This window comes from Salminus brasiliensis, chromosome 11, assembly GCF_030463535.1.
Source record: "Salminus brasiliensis chromosome 11, fSalBra1.hap2, whole genome shotgun sequence".
Classification (NCBI taxonomy): domain Eukaryota; kingdom Metazoa; phylum Chordata; class Actinopteri; order Characiformes; family Bryconidae; genus Salminus; species Salminus brasiliensis.
In genome coordinates, this window is record NC_132888.1 from 31,634,738 (window position 1) to 31,654,465 (window position 19,728).

At 38.4% G+C, this 19,728-nt stretch overlaps 60 pseudogenes; all 60 read right to left on the reverse strand.

Moving 5' to 3' along the window:
- Positions 1-270: 270 nt before the first annotated feature.
- Positions 271-389, reverse strand: LOC140567244 (5S ribosomal RNA; annotated as a pseudogene).
- A 185-nt stretch (positions 390-574) lies between these two features.
- On the reverse strand, positions 575-693 carry LOC140568927 (5S ribosomal RNA; annotated as a pseudogene).
- A 185-nt stretch (positions 694-878) lies between these two features.
- Positions 879-997, reverse strand: LOC140571515 (5S ribosomal RNA; annotated as a pseudogene).
- Positions 998-1,182: 185 nt separating this feature from the next.
- LOC140568928 (5S ribosomal RNA) lies at positions 1,183-1,301 on the reverse strand (annotated as a pseudogene).
- A 222-nt stretch (positions 1,302-1,523) lies between these two features.
- On the reverse strand, positions 1,524-1,642 carry LOC140566773 (5S ribosomal RNA; annotated as a pseudogene).
- A 222-nt stretch (positions 1,643-1,864) lies between these two features.
- Positions 1,865-1,983, reverse strand: LOC140566662 (5S ribosomal RNA; annotated as a pseudogene).
- Positions 1,984-2,205: 222 nt separating this feature from the next.
- Positions 2,206-2,324, reverse strand: LOC140568930 (5S ribosomal RNA; annotated as a pseudogene).
- A 185-nt stretch (positions 2,325-2,509) lies between these two features.
- Positions 2,510-2,628, reverse strand: LOC140568931 (5S ribosomal RNA; annotated as a pseudogene).
- Positions 2,629-2,813: 185 nt separating this feature from the next.
- Positions 2,814-2,932, reverse strand: LOC140571344 (5S ribosomal RNA; annotated as a pseudogene).
- A 222-nt stretch (positions 2,933-3,154) lies between these two features.
- LOC140570171 (5S ribosomal RNA) lies at positions 3,155-3,273 on the reverse strand (annotated as a pseudogene).
- Positions 3,274-3,458: 185 nt separating this feature from the next.
- LOC140568577 (5S ribosomal RNA) lies at positions 3,459-3,577 on the reverse strand (annotated as a pseudogene).
- Positions 3,578-3,799: 222 nt separating this feature from the next.
- Positions 3,800-3,918, reverse strand: LOC140568932 (5S ribosomal RNA; annotated as a pseudogene).
- A 185-nt stretch (positions 3,919-4,103) lies between these two features.
- Positions 4,104-4,222, reverse strand: LOC140568933 (5S ribosomal RNA; annotated as a pseudogene).
- A 185-nt stretch (positions 4,223-4,407) lies between these two features.
- LOC140568934 (5S ribosomal RNA) lies at positions 4,408-4,526 on the reverse strand (annotated as a pseudogene).
- A 185-nt stretch (positions 4,527-4,711) lies between these two features.
- Positions 4,712-4,830, reverse strand: LOC140566038 (5S ribosomal RNA; annotated as a pseudogene).
- Positions 4,831-5,015: 185 nt separating this feature from the next.
- On the reverse strand, positions 5,016-5,134 carry LOC140571644 (5S ribosomal RNA; annotated as a pseudogene).
- Positions 5,135-5,319: 185 nt separating this feature from the next.
- On the reverse strand, positions 5,320-5,438 carry LOC140566278 (5S ribosomal RNA; annotated as a pseudogene).
- Positions 5,439-5,624: 186 nt separating this feature from the next.
- On the reverse strand, positions 5,625-5,743 carry LOC140570855 (5S ribosomal RNA; annotated as a pseudogene).
- A 222-nt stretch (positions 5,744-5,965) lies between these two features.
- Positions 5,966-6,084, reverse strand: LOC140568936 (5S ribosomal RNA; annotated as a pseudogene).
- Positions 6,085-6,269: 185 nt separating this feature from the next.
- LOC140572192 (5S ribosomal RNA) lies at positions 6,270-6,388 on the reverse strand (annotated as a pseudogene).
- Positions 6,389-6,573: 185 nt separating this feature from the next.
- LOC140567583 (5S ribosomal RNA) lies at positions 6,574-6,692 on the reverse strand (annotated as a pseudogene).
- A 488-nt stretch (positions 6,693-7,180) lies between these two features.
- On the reverse strand, positions 7,181-7,299 carry LOC140567315 (5S ribosomal RNA; annotated as a pseudogene).
- A 222-nt stretch (positions 7,300-7,521) lies between these two features.
- LOC140568937 (5S ribosomal RNA) lies at positions 7,522-7,640 on the reverse strand (annotated as a pseudogene).
- Positions 7,641-7,825: 185 nt separating this feature from the next.
- LOC140568938 (5S ribosomal RNA) lies at positions 7,826-7,944 on the reverse strand (annotated as a pseudogene).
- Positions 7,945-8,164: 220 nt separating this feature from the next.
- Positions 8,165-8,283, reverse strand: LOC140572589 (5S ribosomal RNA; annotated as a pseudogene).
- Positions 8,284-8,505: 222 nt separating this feature from the next.
- Positions 8,506-8,624, reverse strand: LOC140572793 (5S ribosomal RNA; annotated as a pseudogene).
- A 185-nt stretch (positions 8,625-8,809) lies between these two features.
- Positions 8,810-8,928, reverse strand: LOC140567166 (5S ribosomal RNA; annotated as a pseudogene).
- A 185-nt stretch (positions 8,929-9,113) lies between these two features.
- On the reverse strand, positions 9,114-9,232 carry LOC140566323 (5S ribosomal RNA; annotated as a pseudogene).
- Positions 9,233-9,417: 185 nt separating this feature from the next.
- LOC140571628 (5S ribosomal RNA) lies at positions 9,418-9,536 on the reverse strand (annotated as a pseudogene).
- A 185-nt stretch (positions 9,537-9,721) lies between these two features.
- LOC140568018 (5S ribosomal RNA) lies at positions 9,722-9,840 on the reverse strand (annotated as a pseudogene).
- A 346-nt stretch (positions 9,841-10,186) lies between these two features.
- Positions 10,187-10,305, reverse strand: LOC140566415 (5S ribosomal RNA; annotated as a pseudogene).
- Positions 10,306-10,527: 222 nt separating this feature from the next.
- LOC140566663 (5S ribosomal RNA) lies at positions 10,528-10,646 on the reverse strand (annotated as a pseudogene).
- A 222-nt stretch (positions 10,647-10,868) lies between these two features.
- On the reverse strand, positions 10,869-10,987 carry LOC140566667 (5S ribosomal RNA; annotated as a pseudogene).
- Positions 10,988-11,172: 185 nt separating this feature from the next.
- On the reverse strand, positions 11,173-11,291 carry LOC140566943 (5S ribosomal RNA; annotated as a pseudogene).
- Positions 11,292-11,615: 324 nt separating this feature from the next.
- On the reverse strand, positions 11,616-11,734 carry LOC140567245 (5S ribosomal RNA; annotated as a pseudogene).
- Positions 11,735-11,919: 185 nt separating this feature from the next.
- LOC140568939 (5S ribosomal RNA) lies at positions 11,920-12,038 on the reverse strand (annotated as a pseudogene).
- A 185-nt stretch (positions 12,039-12,223) lies between these two features.
- LOC140571516 (5S ribosomal RNA) lies at positions 12,224-12,342 on the reverse strand (annotated as a pseudogene).
- A 185-nt stretch (positions 12,343-12,527) lies between these two features.
- Positions 12,528-12,646, reverse strand: LOC140568940 (5S ribosomal RNA; annotated as a pseudogene).
- Positions 12,647-12,868: 222 nt separating this feature from the next.
- Positions 12,869-12,987, reverse strand: LOC140566774 (5S ribosomal RNA; annotated as a pseudogene).
- Positions 12,988-13,209: 222 nt separating this feature from the next.
- On the reverse strand, positions 13,210-13,328 carry LOC140566664 (5S ribosomal RNA; annotated as a pseudogene).
- Positions 13,329-13,550: 222 nt separating this feature from the next.
- LOC140566944 (5S ribosomal RNA) lies at positions 13,551-13,669 on the reverse strand (annotated as a pseudogene).
- Positions 13,670-13,854: 185 nt separating this feature from the next.
- Positions 13,855-13,973, reverse strand: LOC140568941 (5S ribosomal RNA; annotated as a pseudogene).
- A 185-nt stretch (positions 13,974-14,158) lies between these two features.
- Positions 14,159-14,277, reverse strand: LOC140570448 (5S ribosomal RNA; annotated as a pseudogene).
- A 185-nt stretch (positions 14,278-14,462) lies between these two features.
- Positions 14,463-14,581, reverse strand: LOC140566325 (5S ribosomal RNA; annotated as a pseudogene).
- Positions 14,582-14,766: 185 nt separating this feature from the next.
- LOC140568942 (5S ribosomal RNA) lies at positions 14,767-14,885 on the reverse strand (annotated as a pseudogene).
- Positions 14,886-15,107: 222 nt separating this feature from the next.
- On the reverse strand, positions 15,108-15,226 carry LOC140566775 (5S ribosomal RNA; annotated as a pseudogene).
- Positions 15,227-15,411: 185 nt separating this feature from the next.
- Positions 15,412-15,530, reverse strand: LOC140568943 (5S ribosomal RNA; annotated as a pseudogene).
- A 185-nt stretch (positions 15,531-15,715) lies between these two features.
- LOC140568944 (5S ribosomal RNA) lies at positions 15,716-15,834 on the reverse strand (annotated as a pseudogene).
- Positions 15,835-16,019: 185 nt separating this feature from the next.
- LOC140566326 (5S ribosomal RNA) lies at positions 16,020-16,138 on the reverse strand (annotated as a pseudogene).
- Positions 16,139-16,323: 185 nt separating this feature from the next.
- Positions 16,324-16,442, reverse strand: LOC140568945 (5S ribosomal RNA; annotated as a pseudogene).
- Positions 16,443-16,664: 222 nt separating this feature from the next.
- Positions 16,665-16,783, reverse strand: LOC140570612 (5S ribosomal RNA; annotated as a pseudogene).
- Positions 16,784-17,005: 222 nt separating this feature from the next.
- LOC140572511 (5S ribosomal RNA) lies at positions 17,006-17,124 on the reverse strand (annotated as a pseudogene).
- Positions 17,125-17,310: 186 nt separating this feature from the next.
- LOC140568947 (5S ribosomal RNA) lies at positions 17,311-17,429 on the reverse strand (annotated as a pseudogene).
- A 185-nt stretch (positions 17,430-17,614) lies between these two features.
- On the reverse strand, positions 17,615-17,733 carry LOC140566681 (5S ribosomal RNA; annotated as a pseudogene).
- A 222-nt stretch (positions 17,734-17,955) lies between these two features.
- Positions 17,956-18,074, reverse strand: LOC140572283 (5S ribosomal RNA; annotated as a pseudogene).
- A 185-nt stretch (positions 18,075-18,259) lies between these two features.
- On the reverse strand, positions 18,260-18,378 carry LOC140568948 (5S ribosomal RNA; annotated as a pseudogene).
- A 185-nt stretch (positions 18,379-18,563) lies between these two features.
- LOC140568949 (5S ribosomal RNA) lies at positions 18,564-18,682 on the reverse strand (annotated as a pseudogene).
- A 185-nt stretch (positions 18,683-18,867) lies between these two features.
- On the reverse strand, positions 18,868-18,986 carry LOC140568950 (5S ribosomal RNA; annotated as a pseudogene).
- A 185-nt stretch (positions 18,987-19,171) lies between these two features.
- On the reverse strand, positions 19,172-19,290 carry LOC140568951 (5S ribosomal RNA; annotated as a pseudogene).
- A 185-nt stretch (positions 19,291-19,475) lies between these two features.
- Positions 19,476-19,594, reverse strand: LOC140572168 (5S ribosomal RNA; annotated as a pseudogene).
- Between the last annotated feature and the right edge of the window lie 134 nt (positions 19,595-19,728).

The following is a 19,728-nucleotide window of genomic DNA, read 5'->3' on the forward strand; positions in this document are numbered from 1 at the left end:
TCAAAACCAAGCAAAAGCATTCCATTTCAACACATCAACATTTACAACACAAAGCATTCCATTTCAACACATCAACATTTACAACACAAAAGAGTTTCAATTACAAATTTGTGCAAAAGATAGCTAAGACCATATTTGTTCAAAACCAAGCAAAAGCATTCCATTTCAACACATCAACATTTACAACACAAAAGAGTTTCAACTACAAATTTGTGCAAAAGATGTAAATAACATGGAAATGTAAGCTTTAATTGTTTGCAGGATTGGAAAAGCTTACAACACCTGGTATTCCCAGACATTCCCCCATTCAAGTACTAACCAGGCCCAACCCTAGGTAGCTTCTGAAATCAGACGAGATCAGGCATTCTAAGGGTGGAATGGCCGTAAGCAAAAGAACTTTGCAAACTAGAGGACTCAAATTTCATAGCTAAGACCATATTTGTTCAAAACCAAGCAAAAGCATTCCATTTCAACACATCAACATTTACAACACAAAAGAGTTTCAACTACAAATTTGTACAAAAGATGTAAATAACATGGAAATGTAAGCTTTAATTGTTTGCAGGATTGGAAAAGCTTACAACACCTGGTATTCCCAGACAGTCTCCCATTCAAGTACTAACCAGGCCCAACCCTAGGTAGCTTCTGAGATCAGACGAGATCAGGCATTCTAAGGGTGGAATGGCCGTAAGCAGAAGCACCTTGCAAACTAGAGGATTCAAATTTCATAGCTAAGACCATATTTGTTCAAAACCAAGCAAAAACATTCCATTTCAACACATCAACATTTACAACACAAAAGAGTTTCAACTACAAATTTGTGCAAAAGATGTAAAAAACATGGAAATGTAAGCTTTAATTGTTTGCAGGATTGGAAAAGCTTACAACACCTGGTATTCCAAGACAGTCTCCCATTCAAGTACTAACCAGGCCCAACCCTAGGTAGCTTCTGAGATCAGACGAGATCAGGCATTCTAAGGGTGGAATGGCCGTAAGCAGAAGCACCTTGCAAACTAGAGGATTCAAATTTCATAGCTAAGACCATATTTGTTCAAAACCAAGCAAAAGCATTCCATTTCAACACATCAACATTTACAACACAAAAGAGTTTCAACTACAAATTTGTGCAAAAGATGTAAATAACATGGAAATGTAAGCTTTAATTGTTTGCAGGATTGGAAAAGCTTACAACACCTGGTATTCCCAGACAGTCTCCCATTCAAGTACTAACCAGGCCCAACCCTAGGTAGCTTCTGAGATCAGACGAGATCAGGCATTCTAAGGGTGGAATGGCCGTAAGCAGAAGCACCTTCCAAACTAGAGGATTCAAATTTCATAGCTAAGACCATATTTGTTCAAAACCAAGCAAAAGCATTCCATTTCAACACATCAACATTTACAACACAAAGCATTCCATTTCAACACATCAACATTTACAACACAAAAGAGTTTCAACTACAAATTTGTGCAAAAGATGTAAATAACATGGAAATGTAAGCTTTAATTGTTTGCAGGATTGGAAAAGCTTACAACACCTGATATTCCCAGACAGTCTCCCATGCAAGTACTAACCAGGCCCAACCCTAGGTAGCTTCTGAGATCAGACGAGATCAGGCATTCTAAGGGTGGAATGGCCTTAAGCAGACGCACCTTGCAAACTAGAGGATTCAAATTTCATAGCTAAGACCATATTTGTTCAAAACCAAGCAAAAGCATTCCATTTCAACACATCAACATTTACAACACAAAGCATTCCATTTCAACACATCAACATTTACAACACAAAAGAGTTTCATCTACAAATTTGTGCAAAAGATGTAAATAACATGGAAATGTAAGCTTTAATTGTTTGTAGGATTGGAAAAGCTTACAACACCTGGTATTCCCAGACAGTCTCCCATTCATGTACTAACCAGGCCCAACCCTAGGTAGCTTCTGAGATCAGACGAGATCAGGCATTCTAAGGATGGAATGGCCGCAAGCAGAAGCACCTTGCAAACTAGAGGATTCAAATTTCATAGCTAAGACCATATTTGTTCAAAACCAAGCAAAAACATTCCATTTCAACACATCAACATTTACAACACAAAGCATTCCATTTCAACACATCAACATTTACAACACAAAAGAGTTTCAACTACAAATTTGTGCAAAAGATGTAAATAACATGGAAATGTAAGCTTTAATTGTTTGCAGGATTGGAAAAGCTTACAACACCTGGTATTCCCAGACAGTCTCCCATTCAAGTACTAACCAGGCCCAACCCTAGGTAGCTTCTGAGATCAGACGAGATCAGGCATTCTAAGGGTGGAATGGCCGTAAGCAGAAGCACCTTGCAAACTAGAGGATTCAAATTTCATAGCTAAGACCATATTTGTTCAAAACCAAGCAAAAGCATTCCATTTCAACACATCAACATTTACAACACAAAAGAGTTTCAACTACAAATTTGTGCAAAAGATGTAAATAACATGGAAATGTAAGCTTTAATTGTTTGCAGGATTGGAAAAGCTTACAACACCTGGTATTCCCAGACAGTCTCCCATTCAAGTACTAACCAGGCCCAACCCTAGGTAGCTTCTGAGATCAGACGAGATCAGGCATTCTAAGGGTGGAATGGCCGTAAGCAGAAGCAACTTGCAAACTAGAGGATTCAAATTTCATAGCTAAGACCATATTTGTTCAAAACCAAGCAAAAGCATTCCATTTCAACACATCAACATTTACAACACAAAAGAGTTTCAACTACAAATTTGTGCAAAAGATGTAAATAACATGGAAATGTAAGCTTTAATTGTTTGCAGGATTGGAAAAGCTTACAACACCTGATATTCCCAGACAGTCTCCCATTCAAGTACTAACCAGGCCCAACCCTAGGTAGCTTCTGAGATCAGACGAGATCAGGCATTCTGAGGGTGGAATGGCCGTAAGCAGAAGCACCTTGCAAACTAGAGGATTCAAATTTCATAGTTAAGACCATATTTGTTCAAAACCAAGCAAAAGCATTCCATTTCAACACATCAACATTTACAACACAAAGCATTCCATTTCAACACATCAACATTTACAAGACAAAAGAGTTTCAACTACAAATTTGTGCAAAAGATGTAAATAACATGGAAATGTAAGCTTTAATTGTTTGCAGGATTGGAAAAGCTTACAACACCTGGTATTCCCAGACAGTCTCCCATTCAAGTACTAACCAGGCCCAACCCTAGGTAGCTTCTGAGATCAGACGAGATCAGGCATTCTAAGGGTGGAATGGGCGTAAGCAGAAGCACCTTGCAAACTAGAGGATTCAAATTTCATAGCTAAGACCATATTTGTTCAAAACCAAGCAAAAGCATTCCATTTCAACACATCAACATTTACAACACAAAAGAGTTTCAACTACAAATTTGTGCAAAAGATGTAAATAACATGGAAATGTAAGCTTTAATTGTTTGCAGGATTGGAAAAGCTTACAACACCTGGTATTCCCAGACAGTCTCCCATTCAAGTACTAACCAGGCCCAACCCTAGATAGCTTCTGAGATCAGACGAGATCAGGCATTCTAAGGGTGGAATGGCCGTAAGCAGAAGCACCTTGCAAACTAGAGGATTCAAATTTCATAGCTAAGATCATATTTGTTCAAAACCAAGCAAAAGCATTCCATTTCAACACATCAACATTTACAACACAAAGCATTCCATTTCAACACATCAACATTTACAACACAAAAGAGTTTCATCTACAAATTTGTGCAAAAGATGTAAATAACATGGAAATGTAAGCTTTAATTGTTTGCAGGATTGGAAAAGCTTACAACACCTGGTATTCCCAGACAGTCTCCCATTCAAGTACTAACCAGGCCCAACCCTAGGTAGCTTCTGAGATCAGACGAGATCAGGCATTCTAAGGGTGGAATGGCCGTAAGCAGAAGCACCTTCCAAACTAGAGGATTCAAATTTCATAGGTAAGACCATATTTGTTCAAAACCAAGCAAAAGCATTCCATTTCAACACATCAACATTTACAACACAAAAGAGTTTCAACTACAAATTTGTGCAAAAGATGTAAATAACATGGAAATGTAAGCTTTAATTGTTTGCAGGATTGGAAAAGCTTACAACACCTGGTATTCCCAGACAGTCTCCCATTCAAGTACTAACCAGGCCCAACCCTAGGTAGCTTCTGAGATCAGACGAGATCAGGCATTCTAAGGGTGGAATGGCCGTAAGCAGAAGCACCTTGCAAACTAGAGGATTCAAATTTCATAGCTAAGACCATATTTGTTCAAAACCAAGCAAAAGCATTCCATTTCAACACATCAACATTTACAACACAAAAGAGTTTCAACTACAAATTTGTGCAAAAGATGTAAATAACATGGAAATGTAAGCTTTAATTGTTTGCAGGATTGGAAAAGCTTACAACACCTGGTATTCCCAGACAGTCTCCCATTCAAGTACTAACCAGGCCCAACCCTAGGTAGCTTCTGAGATCAGACGAGATCAGGCATTCTAAGGGTGGAATGGCCGTAAGCAGAAGCACCTTGCAAACTAGAGGATTCAAATTTCATAGCTAAGACCATATTTGTTCAAAAACAAGCAAAAGCATTCCATTTCAACACATCAACATTTACAACACAAAAGAGTTTCAACTACAAATTTGTGCAAAAGATGTAAATAACATGGAAATGTAAGCTTTAATTGTTTGCAGGATTGGAAAAGCTTACAACACCTGATATTCCCAGACAGTCTCCCATTCAATTACTAACCAGGCCCAACCCTAGGTAGCTTCTGAGATCAGACGAGATCAGGCATTCTAAGGGTGGAATGGCCGTAAGCAGAAGCACCTTGCAAACTAGAGGATTCAAATTTCATAGCTAAGACCATATTTGTTCAAAAACAAGCAAAAGCATTCCATTTCAACACATCAACATTTACAACACAAAAGAGTTTCAACTACAAATTTGTGCAAAAGATGTAAATAACATGGAAATGTAAGCTTTAATTGTTTGCTGGATTGGAAAAGCTTACAACACCTGGTATTCCCAGACAGTCTCCCATTCAAGTACTAACCAGGCCCAACCCTAGGTAGCTTCTGAGATCAGACGAGATCAGGCATTCTAAGGGTGGAATGGCCGTATGCAGAAGCAACTTGCAAACTAGAGGATTCAAATTTCATAGCTAAGACCATATTTGTTCAAAACCAAGCAAAAGCATTCCATTTCAACACATCAACATTTACAACACAAAAGAGTTTCAACTACAAATTTGTGCAAAAGATGTAAATAACATGGAAATGTAAGCTTTAATTGTTTGCAGGATTGGAAAAGCTTACAACACCTGGTATTCCCAGACAGTCTCCCATTCAAGTACTAACCAGGCCCAACCCTAGGTAGCTTCTGAGATCAGACGAGATCAGGCATTCTAATGGTGGAATGGCCGTAGGCAGAAGCACCTTGCAAACCTAGAGGATTCAAATTTCATAGCTAAGACCATATTTGTTCAAAACCAAGCAAAAGCATTCCATTTCAACATATCAACATTTACAACACAAAAGAGTTTCAACTACAAATTTGTGCAAAAGATGTAAATAACATGGAAATGTAAGCTTTAATTGTTTGCAGGATTGGAAAAGCTTACAACACCTGGTATTCCCAGACAGTCTCCCATTCAAGTACTAACCAGGCCCAACCCTAGGTAGCTTCTGAGATCAGACGAGATCAGGCATTCTAAGGGTGGAATAGCCGTAAGCAGAAGCACCTTGCAAACTAGAGGATTCAAATTTCATAGCTAAGATCATATTTGTTCAAAACCAAGCAAAAGCATTCCATTTCAACACATCAACATTTACAACACAAAGCATTCCATTTCAACACATCAACATTTACAACACAAAAGAGTTTCATCTACAAATTTGTGCAAAAGATGTAAATAACATGGAAATGTAAGCTTTAATTGTTTGCAGGATTGGAAAAGCTTACAACACCTGGTATTCCCAGACAGTCTCCCATTCAAGTACTAACCAGGCCCAACCCTAGGTAGCTTCTGAGATCAGACGAGATCAGGCATTCTAAGGGTGGAATGGCCGTAAGCAGAAGCACCTTGCAAACTAGAGGATTCAAATTTCATAGCTAAGACCATATTTGTTCAAAACCAAGCAAAAGCATTCCATTTCAACACATCAACATTTACAACACAAAAGAGTTTCAAATACAAATTTGTGCAATAGATGTAAATAACATGGAAATGTAAGCTTTAATTGTTTGCAGGATTGGAAAAGCTTACAACACCTGGTATTCCCAGACAGTCTCCCATTCAAGTACTAACCAGGCCCAATCCTAGATAGCTTCTGAGATCAGACGAGATCAGGCATTCTAAGGGTGGAATGGCCGTAAGCAGAAGCACCTTGCAAACTAGAGGATTCAAATTTCATAGCTAAGACCATATTTGTTCAAAACCAAGCAAAAGCATTCCATTTCAACACATCAACATTTACAACACAAAAGAGTTTCAACTACAAATTTGTGCAAAAGATGTAAATAACATGGAAATGTAAGCTTTAATTGTTTGCAGGATTGGAAAAGCTTACAACACCTGATATTCCCAGAGAGTCTCCCATTCAAGTACTAACCAGGCCCAACCCTAGGTAGCTTCTGAGATCAGACGAGATCAGGGATTCTAAGGGTGGAACGGCCATAAGGAGAAGCACCTAGCAAACTAGAGGATTCAAATTTCATAGCTAAGACCATATTTGTTCAAAACCAAGCAAAAGCATTCCATTTCAACACATCAACATTTACAACACAAAAGAGTTTCAACTACAAATTTGTGCAAAAGATGTAAATAACATGGAAATGTAAGCTTTAATTGTTTGCAGGATTGGAAAAGCTTACAACACCTGATATTCCCAGACAGTCTCCCATTCAAGTACTAACCAGACCCAACTCTAGGTAGTTTCTGAGATCAGACAAGATCAGGCTTCTAAGGGTGGAATGGCCGTAAGCAGAAACACCTAGCAAACTAGAGGATTCAAATTTCATAGCTAAGACCATATTTGTTCAAAACCAAGCAAAATCATTCCATTTCAACACATCAACATTTACAACACAAAAGAGTTTCAACTACAAATTTGTGCAAAAGATGTAAATAACATGGAAATGTAAGCTTTAATTGTTTGCAGGATTGGAAAAGCTTACAACACCTGGTATTCCCAGACAGTCTCCCATTCAAGTACTAACCAGGCCAAACCCTAGGCAGTTTCTGAGATCAGACGAGATCAGGCATTCTAAGGGTGGAATGGCCGTAAGCAGAAGCACCTTGCAAACTAGAGGATTCAAATTTCATAGCTAAGACCATATTTGTTCAAAACCAAGCAAAAGCATTCCATTTCAACACATCAACATTTACAACACAAAGCATTCCATTTCAACACATCAACATTTACAACACAAAAGAGTTTCATCTACAAATTTGTGCAAAAGATGTAAATAACATGGAAATGTAAGCTTTAATTGTTTGCAGGATTGGAAAAGCTTACAACACCTGGTATTCCCAGACAGTCTCCCATTCAAGTACTAACCAGGCCCAACCCTAGGTAGCTTCTGAGATCAGACGAGATCAGGCATTCTAAGGGTGGAATGGCCGTAAGCAGAAGCACCTTGCAAACTAGAGGATTCAAATTTCATAGCTAAGACCATATTTGTTCAAAACCAAGCAAAAGCATTCCATTTCAACACATCAACATTTACAACACAAAAGAGTTTCAACTACAAATTTGTGCAATAGATGTAAATAACATGGAAATGTAAGCTTTAATTGTTTGCAGGATTGGAAAAGCTTACAACACCTGGTATTCCCAGACAGTCTCCCATTCAAGTACTAACCAGGCCCAACCCTAGGTAGCTTCTGAGATCAGACGAGATCAGGCATTCTAAGGGTGGAATGGCCGTAAGCAGAAGCACCTTGCAAACTAGAGGATTCAAATTTCATATCTAAGACCATATTTGTTCAAAACCAAGCAAAAGCATTCCATTTCAACACATCAACATTTACAACACAGCATTCCATTTCAACACATCAACATTTACCACACAAAAGAGTTTCAACTACAAATTTGTGCAAAAGATGTAAATAACATGGAAATGTAAGCTTTAATTGTTTGCAGGATTGGAAAAGCTTACAACACCTGGTATTCCCAGACAGTCTCCCATTCAAGTACTAACCAGGCCCAACCCTAGGTAGCTTCTGAGATCAGATGAGATCAGGCATTCTAAAGGTGGAATGTCCGTAAGCAGAAGCACCTTGCAAATTAGAGGATTCAATTTTCATAGCTAAGACCATATTTGTTCAAAACCAAGCAAAAGCATTCCATTTCAACACATCAACATTTACAACACAAAGCATTCCATTTCAACACATCAACATTTACAACACAAAAGAGTTTCATCTACAAATTTGTGCAAAAGATGTAAATAACATGGAAATGTAAGCTTTAATTGTTTGCAGGATTGGAAAAGCTTAAAACACCTGGTATTCCCAGACAGTCTCCCATTCAAGTACTAACCAGGCCCAACCCTAGGTAGCTTCTGAGATCAGACGAGATCAGGCATTCTAAGGGTGGAATGGCCGTAAGCAGAAGCACCTTCCAAACTAGAGGATTCAAATTTCATAGCTAAGACCATATTTGTTCAAAACCAAGCAAAAGCATTCCATTTCAACACATCAACATTTACAACACAAAAGAGTTTCAACTACAAATTTGTGCAAAAGATGTAAATAACATGGAAATGTAAGCTTTAATTGTTTGCAGGATTGGAAAAGCTTACAACACCTGGTATTCCCAGACAGTCTCCCATTCAAGTACTAACCAGGCCCAACCCTAGGTAGCTTCTGAGATCAGACGAGATCAGGGATTCTAAGGGTGGAACGGCCATAAGGAGAAGCACCTTCCAAACTAGAGGATTCAAATTTTATAGCTAAGACCATATTTGTTCAAAACCAAGCAAAAGCATTCCATTTCAACACATCAACATTTACAACACAAAAGAGTTTCAACTACAAATTTGTGCAAAAGATGTAAATAACATGGAAATGTAAGCTTTAATTGTTTGCAGGATTGGAAAAGCTTACAACACCTGATATTCCCAGACAGTCTCCCATTCAAGTACTAACCAGGCCCAACCCTAGGTAGCTTCTGAGATCAGACGAGATCAGGCATTCTAAGGGTGGAATGGCCTTAAGCAGACGCACCTTGCAAACTAGAGGATTCAAATTTCATAGCTAAGACCATATTTGTTCAAAACCAAGCAAAAGCATTCCATTTCAACACATCAACATTTACAACACAAAAGAGTTTCATCTACAAATTTGTGCAAAAGATGTAAATAACATGGAAATGTAAGCTTTAATTGTTTGCAGGATTGGAAAAGCTTACAACACCTGGTATTCCCAGACAGTCTCCCATTCAAGTACTAACCAGGCCCAACCCTAGGTAGCTTCTGAGATCAGACGAGATCAGGCGTTCTAAGGGTGGAATGGCCGTAAGCAAAACAACGTTGTAAACTAGAGGACTCAAATTTCATAGCTAAGACCATATTTGTTCAAAACCAAGCAAAAGCATTCCATTTGAACACATCAACATTTACAACACAAAAGAGTTTCAACTACAAATTTGTGCAAAAGATGTAATTAACATGGAAATGTAAGCTTTAATTGTTTGTAGGATTGGAAAAGCTTACAACACCTGGTATTCCCAGACAGTCTCCCATTCAAGTACTAACCAGACCCAACCCTATGTAGCTTCTGAGATCAGACAACATCAGGCGTTCTAAGGGTGGAATGGCCGTAATCAGAAGAACCTTGCAAACGAGAGGATTCAAATTTCATAGATAAGACCATATTTGTTCGAAACCAAGCAAAAGCATTCCATTTCAACACATCAACATTTACAACACAAAAGAGTTTCAACTACAAATTTGTGCAAAAGATTTAAATAACATGGAAATGTAAGCTTTAATTGTTTGCAGGATTGGAAAAGCTTACAACACCTGGTATTCCCAGACAGTCTCCCATTCAAGTACTAACCAGGCCCAACCCACATCAACATTTATAACACAAAAGAGTTTCAACTACAAATTTGTGCAAAAGATGTAAATAACATGGAAATGTAAGCTTTAATTGTTTGCAGGATTGGAAAAGCTTACAACACCTGGTATTCCCAGACAGTCTCCCATTCAAGTACTAACCAGGCCCAACCCTAGGTAGCTTCTGAGATAAGACGAGATCAGGCATTCTAAGGGTGGAATGGCCGTAAGCAGAAGCACCTTCCAAACTAGAGGATTCAAATTTCATAGCTAAGACCATATTTGTTCAAAACCAAGCAAAAGCATTCCATTTCAACACATCAACATTTACAACACAAAGCATTCCATTTCAACACATCAACATTTACAACACAAAAGAGTTTCAACTACAAATTTGTGCAAAAGATGTAAATAACATGGAAATGTAAGCTTTAATTGTTTGCAGGATTGGAAAAGCTTACAACACCTGGTATTCCCAGACAGTCTCCCATTCATGTACTAACCAGGCCCAACCCTAGGTAGCTTCTGAGATCAGACGAGATCAGGCATTCTAAGGATGGAATGGCCGCAAGCAGAAGCACCTTGCAAACTAGAGGATTCAAATTTCATAGCTAAGACCATATTTGTTCAAAACCAAGCAAAAACATTCCATTTCAACACATCAACATTTACAACACAAAGCATTCCATTTCAACACATCAACATTTACAACACAAAAGAGTTTCAACTACAAATTTGTGCAAAAGATGTAAATAACATGGAAATGTAAGCTTTAATTGTTTGCAGGATTGGAAAAGCTTACAACACCTGGTATTCCCAGACATTCCCCCATTCAAGTACTAACCAGGCCCAACCCTAGGTAGCTTCTGAGATCAGACGAGATCAGGCATTCTAAGGGTGGAATGGCCATAAGCAAAAGAACTTTGCAAACTAGAGGACTCAAATTTCATAGCTAAGACCATATTTGTTCAAAACCAAGCAAAAGCATTCCATTTCAACACATCAACATTTACAACACAAAAGAGTTTCAACTACAAATTTGTGCAAAAGATGTAAATAACATGGAAATGTAAGCTTTAATTGTTTGCAGGATTGGAAAAGCTTACAACACCTGATATTCCCAGACAGTCTCCCATTCAAGTACTAACCAGGCCCAACCCTAGGTAGCTTCTGAGATCAGACGAGATGAGGCATTCTAAGGGTGGAATGGCCGTAAGCAGAAGCACCTTGCAAACTAGAGGATTCAAATTTCATAGCTAAGACCATATTTGTTCAAAACCAAGCAAAAGCATTCCATTTCAACACATCAACATTTACAACACAAAGCATTCCATTTCAACACATCAACATTTACAACACAAAAGAGTTTCAACTACAAATTTGTGCAAAAGATAGCTAAGACCATATTTGTTCAAAACCAAGCAAAAGCATTCCATTTCAACACATCAACATTTACAACACAAAAGAGTTTCAACTACAAATTTGTGCAAAAGATGTAAATAACATGGAAATGTAAGCTTTAATTGTTTGCAGGATTGGAAAAGCTTACAACACCTGGTATTCCCAGACATTCCCCCATTCAAGTACTAACCAGGCCCAACCCTAGGTAGCTTCTGAAATCAGACGAGATCAGGCATTCTAAGGGTGGAATGGCCGTAAGCAAAAGAACTTTGCAAACTAGAGGACTCAAATTTCATAGCTAAGACCATATTTGTTCAAAACCAAGCAAAAGCATTCCATTTCAACACATCAACATTTACAACACAAAAGAGTTTCAACTACAAATTTGTGCAAAAGATGTAAATAACATGGAAATGTAAGCTTTAATTGTTTGCAGGATTGGAAAAGCTTACAACACCTGGTATTCCCAGACAGTCTCCCATTCAAGTACTAACCAGGCCCAACCCTAGGTAGCTTCTGAGATCAGACGAGATCAGGCATTCTAAGGGTGGAATGGCCGTAAGCAGAAGCACCTTGCAAACTAGAGGATTCAAATTTCATAGCTAAGACCATATTTGTTCAAAACCAAGCAAAAACATTCCATTTCAACACATCAACATTTACAACACAAAAGAGTTTCAACTACAAATTTGTGCAAAAGATGTAAAAAACATGGAAATGTAAGCTTTAATTGTTTGCAGGATTGGAAAAGCTTACAACACCTGGTATTCCAAGACAGTCTCCCATTCAAGTACTAACCAGGCCCAACCCTAGGTAGCTTCTGAGATCAGACGAGATCAGGCATTCTAAGGGTGGAATGGCCGTAAGCAGAAGCACCTTGCAAACTAGAGGATTCAAATTTCATAGCTAAGACCATATTTGTTCAAAACCAAGCAAAAGCATTCCATTTCAACACATCAACATTTACAACACAAAAGAGTTTCAACTACAAATTTGTGCAAAAGATGTAAATAACATGGAAATGTAAGCTTTAATTGTTTGCAGGATTGGAAAAGCTTACAACACCTGGTATTCCCAGACAGTCTCCCATTCAAGTACTAACCAGGCCCAACCCTAGGTAGCTTCTGAGATCAGACGAGATCAGGCATTCTAAGGGTGGAATGGCCGTAAGCAGAAGCACCTTCCAAACTAGAGGATTCAAATTTCATAGCTAAGACCATATTTGTTCAAAACCAAGCAAAAGCATTCCATTTCAACACATCAACATTTACAACACAAAGCATTCCATTTCAACACATCAACATTTACAACACAAAAGAGTTTCAACTACAAATTTGTGCAAAAGATGTAAATAACATGGAAATGTAAGCTTTAATTGTTTGCAGGATTGGAAAAGCTTACAACACCTGATATTCCCAGACAGTCTCCCATGCAAGTACTAACCAGGCCCAACCCTAGGTAGCTTCTGAGATCAGACGAGATCAGGCATTCTAAGGGTGGAATGGCCTTAAGCAGACGCACCTTGCAAACTAGAGGATTCAAATTTCATAGCTAAGACCATATTTGTTCAAAACCAAGCAAAAGCATTCCATTTCAACACATCAACATTTACAACACAAAGCATTCCATTTCAACACATCAACATTTACAACACAAAAGAGTTTCATCTACAAATTTGTGCAAAAGATGTAAATAACATGGAAATGTAAGCTTTAATTGTTTGTAGGATTGGAAAAGCTTACAACACCTGGTATTCCCAGACAGTCTCCCATTCATGTACTAACCAGGCCCAACCCTAGGTAGCTTCTGAGATCAGACGAGATCAGGCATTCTAAGGATGGAATGGCCGCAAGCAGAAGCACCTTGCAAACTAGAGGATTCAAATTTCATAGCTAAGACCATATTTGTTCAAAACCAAGCAAAAACATTCCATTTCAACACATCAACATTTACAACACAAAGCATTCCATTTCAACACATCAACATTTACAACACAAAAGAGTTTCAACTACAAATTTGTGCAAAAGATGTAAATAACATGGAAATGTAAGCTTTAATTGTTTGCAGGATTGGAAAAGCTTACAACACCTGATATTCCCAGACAGTCTCCCATTCAAGTACTAACCAGGCCCAACCCTAGGTAGCTTCTGAGATCAGACGAGATGAGGCATTCTAAGGGTGGAATGGCCGTAAGCAGAAGCACCTTGCAAACTAGAGGATTCAAATTTCATAGCTAAGACCATATTTGTTCAAAACCAAGCAAAAGCATTCCATTTCAACACATCAACATTTACAACACAAAAGAGTTTCAACTACAAATTTGTGCTAAAGATGTAAATAACATGGAAATGTAAGCTTTAATTGTTTGCAGGATTGGAAAAGCTTACAACACCTGGTATTCCCAGACAGTCTCCCATTCAAGTACTAACCAGGCCCAACCCTAGGTAGCTTCTGAGATCAGACGAGATCAGGCATTCTAAGGGTGGAATGGCCGTAAGCAGAAGCACCTTGCAAACTAGAGGATTCAAATTTCATAGCTAAGACCATATTTGTTCAAAACCAAGCAAAAACATTCCATTTCAACACATCAACATTTACAACAAAAAAGAGTTTCAACTACAAATTTGTGCAAAAGATGTAAAAAACATGGAAATGTAAGCTTTAATTGTTTGCAGGATTGGAAAAGCTTACAACACCTGGTATTCCCAGACAGTCTCCCATTCAAGTACTAACCAGGCCCAACCCTAGGTAGCTTCTGAGATCAGACGAGATCAGGCATTCTAAGGGTGGAATGGCCATAAGCAGAAGCACCTTGCAAACTAGAGGATTCAAATTTCATAGCTAAGACCATATTTGTTCAAAAACAAGCAAAAGCATTCCATTTCAACACATCAACATTTACAACACAAAAGAGTTTCAACTACAAATTTGTGTAAAAGATGTAAATAACATGGAAATGTAAGCTTTACTTGTTTGCAGGATTGGAAAAGCTTACAACACCTGATATTCCCAGACAGTCTCCCATTCAAGTACTAACCAGGCCCAACCCTAGGTAGCTTCTGAGATCAGACGAGATCAGGCATTCTAAGGGTGGAATGGCCTTAAGCAGAAGCACCTTGCAAACTAGAGGATTCAAATTTCATAGCTAAGACCATATTTGTTCAAAACCAAGCAAAAGCATTCCATTTCAACACATCAACATTTACAACACAAAAGAGTTTCAACTACAAATTTGTGCAAAAGATGTAAATAACATGGAAATGTAAGCTTTAATTGTTTGCAGGATTGGAAAAGCTTACAACACCTGGTATTCCCAGACAGTCTCCCATTCAAGTACTAACCAGGCCCAACCCTAGGTAGCTTCTGAGATCAGACGAGATCAGGCATTCTAAGGGTGGAATGGCCGTAAGCAGAAGCACCTTCCAAACTAGAGGATTCAAATTTCATAGCTAAGACCATATTTGTTCAAAACCAAGCAAAAGCATTCCATTTCAACACATCAACATTTACAACACAAAGCATTCCATTTCAACACATCAACATTTACAACACAAAAGAGTTTCAACTACAAATTTGTGCAAAAGATGTAAATAACATGGAAATGTAAGCTTTAATTGTTTGCAGGATTGGAAAAGCTTACAACACCTGATATTCCCAGACAGTCTCCCATGCAAGTACTAACCAGGCCCAACCCTAGGTAGCTTCTGAGATCAGACGAGATCAGGCATTCTAAGGGTGGAATGGCCTTAAGCAGACGCACCTTGCAAACTAGAGGATTCAAATTTCATAGCTAAGACCATATTTGTTCAAAACCAAGCAAAAGCATTCCATTTCAACACATCAACATTTACAACACAAAAGAGTTTCAACTACAAATTTGTGCAAAAGATGTAAAAAACATGGAAATGTAAGCTTTAATTGTTTGCAGGATTGGAAAAGCTTACAACACCTGGTATTCCCAGACAGTCTCCCATTCAAGTACTAACCAGGCCCAACCCTAGGTAGCTTCTGAGATCAGACGAGATCAGGCATTCTAAGGGTGGAATGGCCGTAAGCAGAAGCACCTTGCAAACTAGAGGATTCAAATTTCATAGCTAAGACCATATTTGTTCAAAACCAAGCAAAAACATTCCATTTCAACACATCAACATTTACAACAAAAAAGAGTTTCAACTACAAATTTGTGCAAAAGATGTAAAAAACATGGAAATGTAAGCTTTAATTGTTTGCAGGATTGGAAAAGCTTACAACACCTGGTATTCCCAGACAGTCTCCCATTCAAGTACTAACCAGGCCCAACCCTAGGTAGCTTCTGAGATCAGACGAGATCAGGCATTCTAAGGGTGGAATGGCCGTAAGCAGAAGCACCTTGCAAACTAGAGGATTCAAATTTCATAGCTAAGACCATATTTGTTCAAAAACAAGCAAAAGCATTCCATTTCAACACATCAACATTTACAACACAAAAGAGTTTCAACTACAAATTTGTGTAAAAGATGTAAATAACATGGAAATGTAAGCTTTACTTGTTTGCAGGATTGGAAAAGCTTACAACACCTGATATTCCCAGACAGTCTCCCATTCAAGTACTAACCAGGCCCAACCCTAGGTAGCTTCTGAGATCAGACGAGATCAGGCATTCTAAGGGTGGAATGGCCTTAAGCAGAAGCACCTTGCAAACTAGAGGATTCAAATTTCATAGCTAAGACCATATTTGTTCAAAACCAAGCAAAAGCATTCCATTTCAACACATCAACATTTACAACACAAAAGAGTTTCAACTACAAATTTGTGCAAAAGATGTAAATAACATGGAAATGTAAGCTTTAATTGTTTGCAGGATTGGAAAAGCTTACAACACCTGGTATTCCCAGACAGTCTCCCATTCAAGTACTAACCAGGCCCAACCCTAGGTAGCTTCTGAGATCAGACGAGATCAGGCATTCTAAGGGTGGAATGGCCGTAAGCAGAAACACCTTGCAAACTAGAGGATTCAAATTTCATAGCTAAGACCATATTTGTTCAAAACCAAGCAAAAGCATTCCATTTCAACACATCAACATTTACAACACAAAGCATTCCATTTCAACACATCAACATTTACAACACAAAAGAGTTTCAACTACAAATTTGTGCAAAAGATGTAAATAACATGGAAATGTAAGCTTTAATTGTTTGCAGGATTGGAAAAGCTTACAACACCTGATATTCCCAGACAGTCTCCCATTCAAGTACTAACCAGGCCCAACCCTAGGTAGCTTCTGAGATCAGACGAGATCAGGCATTCTAAGGGTGGAATGGCCGTAAGCAGAAGCACCTTGCAAACTAGAGGATTCAAATTTCATAGCTAAGACCATATTTGTTCAAAACCAAGCAAAAGCATTCCATTTCAACACATCAACATTTACAACACAAAGCATTCCATTTCAACACATCAACATTTACAACACAAAAGAGTTTCATCTACAAATTTGTGCAAAAGATGTAAATAACATGGAAATGTAAGCTTTAATTGTTTGCAGGATTGGAAAAGCTTACAAAACCTGGTATTCCCAGACAGTCTCCCATTCAAGTACTAACCAGGCCCAACCCTAGGTAGCTTCTGAGATCAGACGAGATCAGGCATTCTAAGGGTGGAATGGCCGTAAGCAGAAGCACCTTGCAAACCTAGAGGATTCAAATTTCATAGCTAAGACCATATTTGTTCAAAACCAAGCAAAAGCATTCCATTTCAACACATCAACATTTACAACACAAAAGAGTTTCAACTACAAATTTGTGCAAAAGATGTAAATAACATGGAAATGTAAGCTTTAATTGTTTGCAGGATTGGAAAAGCTTACAACACCTGGTATTCCCAGACAGTCTCCCATTCAAGTACTAACCAGGCCCAACCCTAGGTAGCTTCTGAGATCAGACGAGATCAGGCATTCTAAGGGTGGAATGGCCGTAAGCAGAAGCACCTTGCAAACTAGAGGATTCAAATTTCATAGCTAAGACCATATTTGTTCAAAACCAAGCAAAAGCATTCCATTTCAACACATCAACATTTACAACACAAAAGAGTTTCAACTACAAATTTGTGCAAAAGATGTAAATAACATGGAAATGTAAGCTTTAATTGTTTGCAGGATTGGAAAAGTTTACAACACCTGGTATTCCCAGACAGTCTCCCATTCAAGTACTAACCAGGCCCAACCCTAGGTAGCTTCTGAGATCAGACTAGATCAGGCATTCTAAGGGTGGAATGGCCGTAAGCAGAAGCACCTTGCAAACTAGAGGATTCAAATTTCATAGCTAAGATCATATTTGTTCAAAACCAAGCAAAAGCATTCCATTTCAACACATCAACATTTACAACACAAAGCATTCCATTTCAACACATCAACATTTACAACACAAAAGAGTTTCAACTACAAATTTGTGCAAAAGATGTAAATAACATGGAAATGTAAGCTTTAATTGTTTGCAGGATTGGAAAAGCTTACAACACCTGGTATTCCCAGACAGTCTCCCATTCAAGTAGTAACCAGGCCCAACCCTAGGTAGCTTCTGAGATCAGACGAGATCAGGCATTCTAAGGGTGGAATGGCCGTAAGCAGAAGCACCTTGCAAACTAGATGATTCAAATTTCATAGCTAAGACCATATTTGTTCAAAACCAAGCAAAAGCATTCCATTTCAACACATCAACATTTACAACACAAAAGAGTTTCAACTACAAATTTGTGCAAAAGATGTAAATAACATGGAAATGTAAGCTTTAATTGTTTGCAGGATTGGAAAAGCTTACAACACCTGGTATTCCCAGACAGTCTCCCATTCAAGTACTAACCAGGCCCAACCCTAGGTAGCTTCTGAGATCAGACGAGATCAGGCATTCTAAGGGTGGAATGGCCGTAAGCAGAAGCACCTTGCAAACTAGAGGATTCAAATTTCATAGCTAAGACCATATTTGTTCAAAACCAAGCAAAAGCATTCCATTTCAACACATCAACATTTACAACACAAAAGAGTTTCAACTACAAATTTGTGCAAAAGATGTAAATAACATGGAAATGTAAGCTTTAATTGTTTGCAGGATTGGAAAAGCTTACAACACCTGGTATTCCCAGACAGTCTCCCATTCAAGTACTAACCAGGCCCAACCCTAGGTAGCTTCTGAGATCAGACGAGATCAGGCATTCTAAGGGTGGAATGGCCGTAAGCAGAAGCACCTTGCAAACTAGAGGATTCAAATTTCATAGCTAAGACCATATTTGTTCAAAACCAAGCAAAAGCATTCCATTTCAACACATCAACATTTACAACACAAAAGAGTTTCAACTACAAATTTGTGCAAAAGATGTAAATAACATGGAAATGTAAGCTTTAATTGTTTGCAGGATTGGAAAAGCTTACAACACCTGGTATTCCCAGACAGTCTCCCATTCAAGTACTAACCAGGCCCAACCCTAGGTAGCTTCTGAGATCAGACGAGATCAGGCATTCTAAGGGTGGAATGGCCGTAAGCAGAAGCACCTTGCAAACTAGAGGATTCAAATTTCATAGCTAAGACCATATTTGTTCAAAACCAAGCAAAAGCATTCCATTTCAACACATCAACATTTACAACACAAAAGAGTTTCAACTACAAATTTGTGCAAAAGATGTAAATAACATGGAAATGTAAGCTTTAATTGTTTGCAGGATTGGAAAAGCTTACAACACCTGGTATTCCCAGACAGTCTCCCATTCAAGTACTAACCAGGCCCAACCCTAGGTAGCTTCTGAGATCAGACGAGATCAGGCATTCTAAGGGTGGAATGGCCGTAAGCAGAAGCACCTTGCAAACTAGAGGATTCAAATTTCATAGCTAAGACCATATTTGTTCAAAACCAAGCAAAAGCATTCCATTTCAACACATCAACATTTACAACGAAAAAGAGTTTCAACTACAAATTTGTGCAAAAGATGTAAATAACATGGAAATGTAAGCTTTAATTGTTTGCAGGATTGGAAAAGCTTACAACACCTGGTATTCCCAGACAGTCTCCCATTCAAGTACTAACCAGGCCCAACCCTAGGTAGCTTCTGAGATCAGACAAGATCAGGCATTCTAAGGGTGGAATGGCCGTAAGCAGAAGCACCTTGCAAACTAGAGGATTCAAATTTCATAGCTAAGACCATATTTGTTCAAAACCAAGCAAAAGCATTCCATTTCAACACATCAACATTTACAATACAAAGCATTCCATTTCAACACATCAACATTT